The sequence below is a fragment of the Bactrocera neohumeralis genome, chromosome 3 (assembly GCF_024586455.1).
Source record: "Bactrocera neohumeralis isolate Rockhampton chromosome 3, APGP_CSIRO_Bneo_wtdbg2-racon-allhic-juicebox.fasta_v2, whole genome shotgun sequence".
Lineage (NCBI taxonomy): Eukaryota > Metazoa > Arthropoda > Insecta > Diptera > Tephritidae > Bactrocera > Bactrocera neohumeralis.
This window is the reverse complement of record NC_065920.1, coordinates 60,501,884-60,513,335: the sequence shown is the minus strand read 5'-3', so window position 1 is coordinate 60,513,335 and position 11,452 is coordinate 60,501,884. Positions and strand designations below refer to the sequence as shown.

Sequence of the window (11,452 nt, the reverse complement as noted above, 5' to 3'; positions counted from 1 at the left end):
GTCTTCCTTTGCTCGCATGTCACATGAGACCCAGATACTTCAATCGATACCTTATAGAGGATTGAATACTTATATGTATGCATGTATTTAAAGCCTCATCAATAGCACATTCCTTCAAGCCGAGCGCCGCTTATCAACTTTACATACTAGGAACACTGCCTCGCCGCCACCTCACAGCATACCGTTGCCTCCCAAATAGACACACAAAAATTGTCTAACACTTTGCAGCAGTTGAAGTGTTGCCTTGCGGATATGTATGGGATGTGTTCGGCGAGTGGATATTTTACTCAATTGCCGCAGTGGTCGCCCCAAAGTATGCCAACGAGGGCGCACACTTTATTAGTTTGACACTTGGTACCCCGCTTGTGGCGGTGGTCGGTTCGAGGGCTGTATATGTGTCAATGTGACACCTAACTGTATAGTTGGCTGACTGACTGACAACCGACTGGCTATAGGAGCTGTACTGACTGATGAAAATACTCGTATACCAAATTGTATTTCAGTTCAGCTGCTTCAATTGGATGTAAGGTGGTGGTGGGCAATGCCCCAAGTAGAGTTAATGAAAGCGCCCGCAAACGGCAATGAAGCAACAGGCTGCTTGGCTGTAAAGTAGGTAATGCAGACAGTGATTATTCTCGCTGTCATGTTGGCGGATTGGTTGGTGCGAGTTCGAGGCGGACATTAAAGTATTGTTGAAATGTGTCATAGGAGCAAAGCTTGTATACTGGAAAATCATAAGCGAGTTATTTTCTTAAAGCTGAAGTCTGCAGTCAATGGATTTCATAAGATTTAAGTTGAAAACAGAAATTTGTTAAATGTCGAGATCTAGTAATGTTCAGCTAATGATTAAACTCGTCTATAATTTAATTCTAATCAAAATTGTCACTACTAATTTTTATTAAGAGAAAAGAGATATATTCCGAATCATCTTCCTAAAGTTGAAGAATTGGATCAGAAATATCTAATATCCTGGAGTTCGATCGAAGTATTGGCATAAACAATTCAGTGAGCTATTTTATTTCAAAAATGTACAAGTACTCAAGCATAAGTTTGGATGACAAAAGTGAATTAATACTCTAAAGAGAAGGATAAGCTATTGGGAGCCGGTGGTTCATTGTCGTAAAATAGTAACATATAGTGCCAGTCTTTCTTCCTTTTCGCTGTTTGGCGCTAATTGGAGATTCCAAGTGTTGTCAAGACCAGATGGACTTTCCAACGGAGTGGAGATCTTCTTCTTCCTCTGCTTCCTCTGCTTCCTACGGGCGGGAACAGCATCGAGTACTCTCAGAGCTGAAGTGTTTTCATCCATTGGGAAGACATCACCGAGCTAACTTTTTCTCAATTCATTGAACTATGGCAATGTCATTTCAACTATAAAGAGAAGATTAAGTTATCGAAAGCGGTCCAATACGTACCCAGCCACACCTGCCGACGGTCCATTATCGTAAGATACTATTATAACATATAATATAATAGATACTTTTAGCCGAATCGAACATAGACCGCTGCTGAAACCGGGTGTTTCCGCGGATTTAAAGAAATGTAAACCAGTCGGTGATTGGATTCTTGTACTTTTAAGGGAAATAAAAACTGTGTTGCTATATATAGAGACTCTATTCCTGCGATGCTTTAGGAGTTTTTGCACCGATTCATGTGCGTCATAAGAACATGTCGAAAGAGTGAACCTCGGCCAACTTGTTCCGTAAAAGGCGAAGACAAAAAGATGAGGATCACTGTTTTCCGGGATTCAAAATCTGTAACCTACCTCGACTATCTGTGGAAATGCTAAACCCACAGGGCTCTACTTAGTTGAATTAGTTGTCGGATAAGACGTCGAATTTAAGATAAACTGTTCATTTGTCGAAGAAAGAAGTGCTTTGCCAACATGACAACCATTTTTTTTTATTTCCAAACTTGAGCAAGGCAATCTTCTTCTTCTTCTTCTTAATAGGCGTAGACACCGCTTACGCGATTATAGCCGAGTTAACAACAGCGCGCCAGTCGTTTCTTCTTTTCGCTACGTGGCGCCAATTGGATATTCCAAGCGAAGCCAGGTCCTTCTCCACTTGGTCCTTCCAACGGAGTGGAGGTCTTCCTCTTCCTCTGCTTCCCCCGGCGGGTACTGCGTCGAATACTTTCTGAGCTGGAGTGTTTTCATCCATCCGGACAACATGACCTAGCCAGCGTAGCCGCTGTCTTTTAATTCGCTGAACTATGTCAATGTCGTCGTATATCTCGTACAGCTCATCGTTCCATCGAATGCGATATTCGCCGTGGCCAATGCGCAAAGGACCATAAATCTTTCGCAGAATTTTTCTCTCGAAAACTCGTAACGTCGACTCATCGGTTGCTGTCATCGCCCAAGCCTCTGCACCATATAGCAGGACGGGAATTATGAGCGACTTATAGAGTTTTGCTTTTGTTCGTCGAGAGAGGACTTTACTTTTCAATTGCCTACTCAGTCCGAAGTAGCACCTGTTGGCAAGAGCAATCCTGCGTTGGATTTCCAGGCTGACATTGTTCGTGGTGTTAATACTGGTTCCTAAGTAGACGAAATTATCTACAACTTCAAAGTTATGACTGTCAACAGTGACGTGAGAGCCAAGTGAATATCTGGTCGGTTGTTGATTTTCCAGGTCTGAAGCCACACTGATAAGGTCCAATCAGTTTGTTGACGGTGGGCTTTAATCTTTCACACAATACGCTCGATAGAACCTTATATGCGATGTTTAGGAGGCTAATCCCACGGTAGTTGGCGCAGATTGTGGGGTCTCCTTTTTTATGGATTGGGCATAGCACACTTAAATTCCAATCGTTGGGCATGCTTTCGTCCGACCATATTTTACAAAGAAGCTGATGCATGCACCTTATCAGTTCTTCGCCGCCGTGTTTGAATAGCTCGGCCGGCAATCCGTCGGCCCCTGCCGCTTTGTTGTTTTTGAGGCGGGCAATTGCTATTCGAACTTCTTCATGGTCGGGTAATGGAACGTCTGCTCCATCGTCATCGATTGGGGAATCGGGTTCTTCTTCTCCTGGTGTTGTGCGTTCACTGCCATTCAGCAGGCTGGAGAAGTGTTCCCTCCATAATTTAAGTATGCTCTGGGCATCAGTGACTAGATCACCTTTGGGGGTTCTACAAGAGTATGCTCCGGTCTTGAAACCTTCTGTAAGCCGCCGCATTTTTTCGTAGAATTTTCGAGCATTACCCCTGTCGGCCAGCTTATCAAGCTCTTCGTACTCACGCATTTCGGCCTCTTTCTTCTTCTGTCTGCAAATGCGTCTCGCTTCCCTCTTCAACTCTCGGTATCTATCCCATCCCGCACGTGTAGTGGTCGATCGTAACGTTGCGAGGTAGGCAGCCTGTTTTCTCTCCGCTGCGACACGGCACTCCTCGTCGTACCAGCAGTTCTTTTGCACTTTCCGAAAACCAATGGTTTCGGTTGCAGCTGTACGTAAGGAATTTGAAATGCCGTCCCACAGTTCCCTTATACCGAGTTGTTGACGAGTGCTCTCAGAGAGCAGGAGTGCAAGCCGAGTAGAAAATCGTTCGGCTGTCTGTTGTGATTGCAGCTTCTCGACGTCGAACCTTCCTTGTGTTTGTTGACGTGCGTTTTTTGCTGCACAGAGGCGGGTGCGTATCTTGGCTGCAACAAGATAGTGATCCGAGTCGATGTTAGGACCTCGGAGCGTACGCACGTCTAGAACACTGGAGACGTGTCTTCCGTCTATCACAACATGATCGATCTGGTTGGTGGCTTTTCGATCCGGAGACTGCCAGGTAGCTTGATGTATCTTCTTGTGCTGGAATCTAGTACCACAGATAACCATATTTCGGGCCCCGGCGAAGTCGATCAGCCTCAACCCATTTGGGGATGTTTCGTCGTGGAGGCTGAATTTACCGACCGTAGTGCCAAATATACTTTCAACACAGCCAGTTATTTCCAATAATTCTTTGCCCACCCTGGCGTTAAAGTCGCCAAGCACGATTTTGACATCGTGGCGGGGCCAGCTCTCATAAGCGCGCTCCAAGCGCTCATAGAAGGCATCTTTGGTCACATCGTCCTTCTCTTCCGTCGGGGCGTGGGCGCAAATCAGCGATATGTTGAAGAATCTCGCTTTGATGCGGATTGTGGCTAGACGTTCATTCACCGGAGTGAATGATAGTACTCGGCGACGGAGTCTCTCTCCCACCACGAATCCAACACCAAACTTGCGCTCCTTTATATGGCCACTGTAGTAAATGTCACAAGGACCTACTCTTCTCTGTCCTTGTCCCGTCCATCGCATTTCTTGGACGGCGGTGATGTCAGCCTTTATTTTCGCGAGGACATCAACCAGCTGGGCAGCGGCACCTTCCCAATTAAGGGTCCGGACATTCCAGGTGCATGCCCTTATCTCGTAGTCCTTATTTTGTTTGCCATGGTCGTCATCAAAAGCGGGGTTTCTCTTCCGAGGCTGTCGCTTTCTTTTCATTGGGGGTGTTTTTTACGTGGCGGGTCCCAAACCCAGCGCACAACCCTAAGCAGGGGATGTTTCGCCTTCTCACATTAGCTCGCCTTCGAACGGATGTTCTTAGGCTACCCAGAGGATACTTGGTCAAAGACCGGAAGTTGTGAGCTGCTTGAGCCATGTGTAAAAGAATCGTTTCTGGCCACTCCCAAGTGAATGGCGATCAGAGAACTTTCCTCACTTGCGTGAACTTCTACACATGACTCCATCCGACCAAGGCAATCGTTAAGCATAAATTCGAGTTGAATGAAGAGAAGTCCTACATGTATGTGGACTATCAGAAGTTGGAACATTTCCAGGTATATTGGATCAGTCTAAAAAGAAACTACTCTGTTGAGTAGTAAATTGCCATTTTTTGATTTTCCTTTGCAGTCTAAATTAAAGTTGCATTAATAATAGGAAACTCGGAAAAAGTCATCTGGGTACCTAGTTATACTATATTTAAAAAGAAGGAAACGAAAAGGTAAGCGAGATGGCTCGCTTTGTCCCAGCCGGGAATGCAATACGCTTAAGATGCCTAGGATAATTCATTTCCTTAAAAACACAAACTTGAATCAATGAACTCTAGGGGAATTTCTTGGGTCACTACCAGCATAGGGCGCACCACAAATGTACTTATCGGTAGTGGTGATGGTAGATAACCTTTTAAATATTTTTAGGCAAGAGGGAATTAGGTAACGTTCTCGAATCCCAGAATAGTGGTAAAGTGGAATAAGCGAAATGTAGAGAATGAAATGATGCCGATAGAATATTAACACCCAGCCAACCGTCAGCTATGGGCTCCAATGTTTCAACATAAAAGATATTGGGCTGTTGGGGTGAAAAAAACTCAGTTAACATATCCACTGAGCTGCTGAATAAGGTTTAACTGGTTACCACTTCGGAGCACGACGGGCCTAATGATAGCTGCCGCCTGCTAAGTGGAGCTTCAACCTTTTCAGCAAACCAACCAAGTTCTTTTCGAAAAATCTGCATAATAATATAATATTTTCATTGCATCACTAAAGCTTAAAATTTTCATTTGCTAAGATTATTCCTAAAGATCCTTGGAGTATGGAGTCGTGTGTAGAAGTTCACGCAAGTGAGGAAAGTTCTCTGATCGCCATTTACTTGGGAGTGGCCAGAAATGATTCTTTTACGACTTCCGGTCACGACTTCCGGTATCCTCTGGGTAGCCTAAGAACATCCGTTTGAAAGCGAGCTAAAGTGAGAAGGCGAAATATCTACTCCGCAGTGTATCGTGCTGGGTTTGGGACCCGCCACTTAAAAAACTCTACCATTGAAAAATTATCGACAGGCTCAGATGAGAGACCCCCCTTTTGATGATGGCCATGGCAAACGAAATAAAGTCTACGATTAACTCTTGCCAACAGGTGCTACTTCGAACTGAGTAGGCAATTGAGAAGTAAAGTCCTCTCTCGACGAACAAAAACCAAACTCTATAAGTTACTCATAATTCCCGTCCTGCTATATGGTGCAGAGGCTTGGACGATGACAACAACTGATGAGTCGACGTTGCGAGTTTTCGAGAGAAAAGTTCTGCGAAAGATTTGTGGTCCTTTGCGCGTTGGCCACGGCGAATATCGCATTCGATGGAACGTTGAGCTGTATGAGATATACGACGACATTGACATAGTTCAGCGAATTAAAAGACAGCGGCTATGCTGGCTAGGTCATGTTGTCCGAATGGACGAAAACATTCCAGCTCTGAAAGTATTCGAAGCAGTACCCGCCGGGGGAAGCAGAGGAATAGGGAGGACCTCCATTCCGTTGGAAGGAGCAGGTGGAGAAGGACCTGGCTTCGCTTGGAATATCCAATTGGCGCCACGTAGCGAAAATAAGCATCGACTGGCGCGCTGTTGTTAACTCGGCTCTAATCGCATAAGCGGTGTCTACACCAATAAAGAAGAAGAAGAAGATTATTCCTAAACTATGTATATATCGAAAGAAACAAATTACTATATTTGAAGTTTTTGAAAAGTCATTAATTTTATTTTAAAACTTATTAGATATTTTACATATTTGTAATAAAAACTTCTGAATTTTACATAAACTTATTTCTAATATTTTATGAAAGTTCTTACTTTCATATATGAAGATGCTTCTCAAAGATTTCATAATATTTGTCATAATATAATTTTTAAGAAAAACTCTATAATATTTTGTGTTTTCATATTTTTTTAATTTTAAAATATTGTCAAGATTTTAGAATTTTTTTTTGAGGATCTCAGTTAGACAATTTCTGCTTTAAGCATTTGGTTTTATTTGTAGGATATCGTTAAACTGCTTTATAGTAGATATTAAGAGAAGAAGTGAATAAGGTTTTTAAGTATACTTCCTAAGTTTCAGTAGAAATTTTGATTTTACGGAAAGGAATATAGAACATAAGGCAAGCAAGGAGTACACTAGTTTTAAATTTTTTTAAATGAAAGATAATATTTCAGGATTAACTAAACGGGATATTCTCGTTAAGCTTATACTACTGACTTAATAATAGGTTTTTGTATATTAAAATTATTTTAAATCAACTGCTATTGTATAAATTATATACTATTTTAAGCTAGTTAAAATATAAAATGACGAACATCTAAAGCTACAGCTGTTATCGGTTTCAAAGTCCACATCAAAACTAGGAACTGAAAAAGAGAAAATGTGTATTTGTTTATTTATTTTAAATTATATGATTTTATATACTTGTATGAACAACAGATTACGCTAGTTGATCACTAGCATATACTAATTATAATAGAACACTATTGTGGGCAAAAAATAGTAAGACTTTTTAATTTCAAATTCGCGTGAAAATCGATTTGTCGAAATATTCTTTTTTTTTTGGTTAGTATAACTGTTAAACTTGGCTGTGCCAAATGTCAAACCAAAATAATCATTAGTGTTTAGCATACCCCTGTCTTTCTGAAGTACATAAATGTATTCGGCGATCTTTACGATTAGTGAAATTATACAAGAAAGAAGTTCCATTAAAATTTGTGTTCGAAATAAAATTTCTGGTGTCGAAGCATTCAGAATGTTGGAAATGGCCTTCGGTGATAATTTTTTGACGCTTAATTGGTACAAATTTTTCAAAGTGATGATGAAACACGTCCAAGTCGGCCATCAACTGCTGATCCACACGTCAATAAAACAAAGAAATTGGTGATTGAGAACCGACGATTAACAGTCAGAGATCTTACTGTTACCGTTGGAATATCGGAAGAATCAGTGAAAACCATTTTGAAATATCATTTGGGCCTAAGAAATAGTGAAAGCACGATTGGTTCCAAAATCACTAAATTATTTCGAAAAAACAGCGTCGCTTTAACGTCTGTAAAACAATGTTTTTCGAAAAACTTATTATTATTGGCGATGAATCTTGGTACTATGCTTGCGACCCGAAAATAGACGAGATCAATCGGAATATCGAGGCAAAGGTGAGCCGAACGAAAAAACCACGACAAAGCAGGTCAAAAATCGAGGTTATGTTGACAGTTTTCTTTGATTATCTAGGTGAGGTGCACTCCGAATACCTTCCGAGCGACTAAGATGTCGACAGGAATACCATTTTAGTGTTATGCGTCATTTGTGGCGATATCACCTGTCGGTAGGGGTTCTTAAAGTAGTTCTTAGTAGTTTAGAAGGTACATTAATAATATAATAATAATGAATATTCTACAGTTTATACGCAAATTTGAAAAGGCGTATCAGAGTGTTTGGAAGAAGGCCAAACCTTAAACGCGTTTTTCTCAAAATGGTGTTTTCAAAGTCGGTAACCTATATTACTCGAAAACGGCTAAACCGATTATTCTCAAATTTTAACACGAGCTTCTTAAATATATAACGAAATTTTGGTCGAAAATCGATTTTTTTTTTTTTGAGAAGCTTTGTCAAAAAAGTTTATTTTGCTTATTCTTTTGTTTTGCTTTACTAAATGTTACATTATTTTAACGAAATCTGTTTGGTTTTCTAATTTCAGAGGATCCAGCTCAGAGATATAGTGGTCACCGCAAAAAGTCTCTTTTGAGAGGAGCTCCCGGAGATAAGCCGTAATTCCTTCCCAAATAAATATTTTTATCAATACTAAGTCTTAGAATACAGCTAGTGTACACATTTTTAGATCAATCAATTTGAAAGTATTTTCATAAAAAAATCTGGAAAATTCGTTTTTTTCAGGCTTCTAATTGTACATGACCCCTAAAAACTCTTAAGGAGCGAGCCTTTTTAGCCTGCGGTTGCCCTTTGCTGTTGTTAAGAGTGTTGGAAATAATTTTCACAAATCTGGAAATAATTTTCACAAATCTTGGGCAGCTCATTTGGCTGTTCCTGTAGGAAATTCCATTTCTTTCAAAATACCCTAGATAAGTTTTTGTGCAGACAACTTCAGTAACACCTACTCAATAAGGACACACCATTGCTCAATTACGTTCACAATCATTAGCTATCAGACATGAAAAATTAAAGTATCACATACATATCTACCTAAGTACAACCATACTTTTCTTTATTTAGGAATTAAAGTGAAACTTTGCAGCCAATTAGTAACTTATTTAACAATCTTAATTCTATCAATTGCTTTTTGCATGTCGAGCCGCATACAAGCTGGATGGGTGCCTCTGAAAAAGTAGTAATTAGTTGCTACTAATTTACTAACCAACTAATCGTCGGTGTTGACAAGCAGACACAAGTATGTATGCAATTTGTAAAGTTTGCATTCTCCTTTTTTGCTTACTGGATTTCAATTATCAAGTCGCATGCCAACATTTCAATGCCAAAGTCACTTTAAGCGGCTTACATGTAAATGAATACTTTTGCAAACCGATTGGCATGCGATACAAATGTGGACTTAATTAAGTGTGGAGCGGAGTTTTAACTTGTTATGGCTTCATTAAGTACATTTCTAATTGAAATCCTTTTCTCCTATTGTATTTAAAGTTATGTGGTGGTGTAAAATGTAGGAAACTCATTGTACTGTAGGAAAATAAAGGTATTTTTGCATATGGGAAAGTGAAAGAGGATTATTTGGCATTGAGTCCAGAGCACAAGGTCTTAGAGATCACGTAAGGCTGTTTTATAACTTCCATGAATAGAATAAACTTTTTCACTTCTTTAACTAAATCATTAAATTTAACATCAGTTCAATGTTATGGACATTTAATATTATATCATGGATATTGAGCACACAAGTAGTGTTAATCTTTTCAATAGCCGCTTTTTTATAGATTGCACGTGAGTCGTGTCAAGTTGTTATGTTATTTTTGTTCAGTATTGCTTGGCATTTTATCATGGAAAGACTTACCATCTTGAGACCCAGTATTCAATTTTGGATCATATTCGACAGAATAGACCACGTCCAGCTCGCAGTGAAGAATATATAGCAGCCGTAGCTGAGAGTATACACGAAGATCGTGGAGAGTCGATTCGGCGCCGTTCGCAGCAGCTCGTACTGACGTTTGCAACGAATTGGAGCATTTTACGTCGCGATCTTAAATACAAAGCGTACAAAATACATGCAGCTTGGACAAGAACTGAAGCCGCTTGACCTTCCCAAGATCGCTTCATTCTATGGGCTATTGAAAAGTTCCAAAAGCATCTGACTTTTTCGAGACTCATTTCTGGTTCAATGGGTATGTAAACAAGCAAATCACTCGCATTGGAATGAAGAATAATCTGAAGAGACTCAAAAGCTGCTATTTCTTTGAAAAGAAGCAACGGTTTGGTGTGGTTTGTGGTCAGTGGAATCATTGGTTCATATTTCTTCAAATATGATGCCGATGAGAACATAACCGTCAATGGCGATCGTTATCATGCCATGATAACCAACTATTTGGTACCTGAAATTGAAGCTCGTAATCTTAGCGACATTTGGTTTCAACAAAACGGTGCCACTTCTCACACATCGCATCAATAGATTTATTGAGAGAACACTTCGGTGAGCAGATAATTTCGCGTTTTGGGCTGGTCGATGGCCACCAAGTTCGTGTTATATCACACCGTTCGTTTTTAACGTTGGGGATGTTTAAAGTGTAAATTCTATGCGGACAATCCCGATTCAAATCACCCGGCCCGTACGGGATCCCAGCAGAAATAATCGCTGCAGAGCGCCCAGGAGTACTAGTGAATATGTACAACGCCTGCCTCGAAGCCGGAATATTCCCTGAACCCTGGAAAAAGCAACGGCTGGTGCTAATCAGTAAGGGAAAAGGAGACCCCAATTCGCCATCAGCATACCGTCCATTATGCATGCTTGACACAGCGGGAAAGCTGTAGGAAAGCCTACTTAAACCCAGACTCGAAGCGGCTATCAACGAAGCTGGAGGACTGTCCCCTAGACAACACGGCTTTAGACCCGGCAGATCAACCATAGGAGCCATAAAATGCGTCATAGAAAGCGTAGAAGCCGCACAACGCAGATGGCATAAATACAAAAGAATAGTCTTGCTGGCGACTTTCGATGTCCGAAACGCCTTCAACAGCGCTAGATGGGTAGATATGATCGACGCCCTCGAGAAAAGTTTCAAGATACCCGACTACATCAGGGCTGTGGTGCGGAGCTACCTCAGTAACAGGAAACTGCTGTACGAAACTAAAGAGGGACAACGACAGATAGCAGTCACGTCAGGGGCAGCACAAGGATCCATTCTAGGCCCAGACCTGTGGAACATTAGTTATGACGAAATATTAAAACTAGAAATGCCAGATGAATCGTATCAAATTGGCTAAGCGGACGACATTGTAATCACAGCAAGGGATACAGAAGAAGCGCGAAGAAAGCTGAACCAGGTCATGATACGGACGCAAGCATGGCTCGACACACACAGCCTCCAGCTCGCTACGGAGAAAACTGAGCTACTGCTGCTAACAAACAAGCACATACCCCTCGAAATAAACATGCACACGACTACGGATACTCTTAGGACACAGATATCAGGCGACGCAATATTAGTTATAA

At 41.1% G+C, this 11,452-nt stretch overlaps 1 long non-coding RNA gene across 2 annotated transcripts in view; it reads right to left on the bottom strand.

Annotated features, from left to right (window-relative positions):
• Positions 1-6,594: 6,594 nt before the first annotated feature.
• Positions 6,595-11,452, bottom strand: part of LOC126752866 (uncharacterized) — a 62,024-nt gene continuing 57,166 nt past the window's right edge. For both annotated transcript variants that reach the window (XR_007666044.1, XR_007666043.1), the window contains exon 4: positions 6,595-7,145. This is a non-coding gene — a long non-coding RNA (uncharacterized LOC126752866). The remainder of the gene's footprint in view (positions 7,146-11,452) is intronic.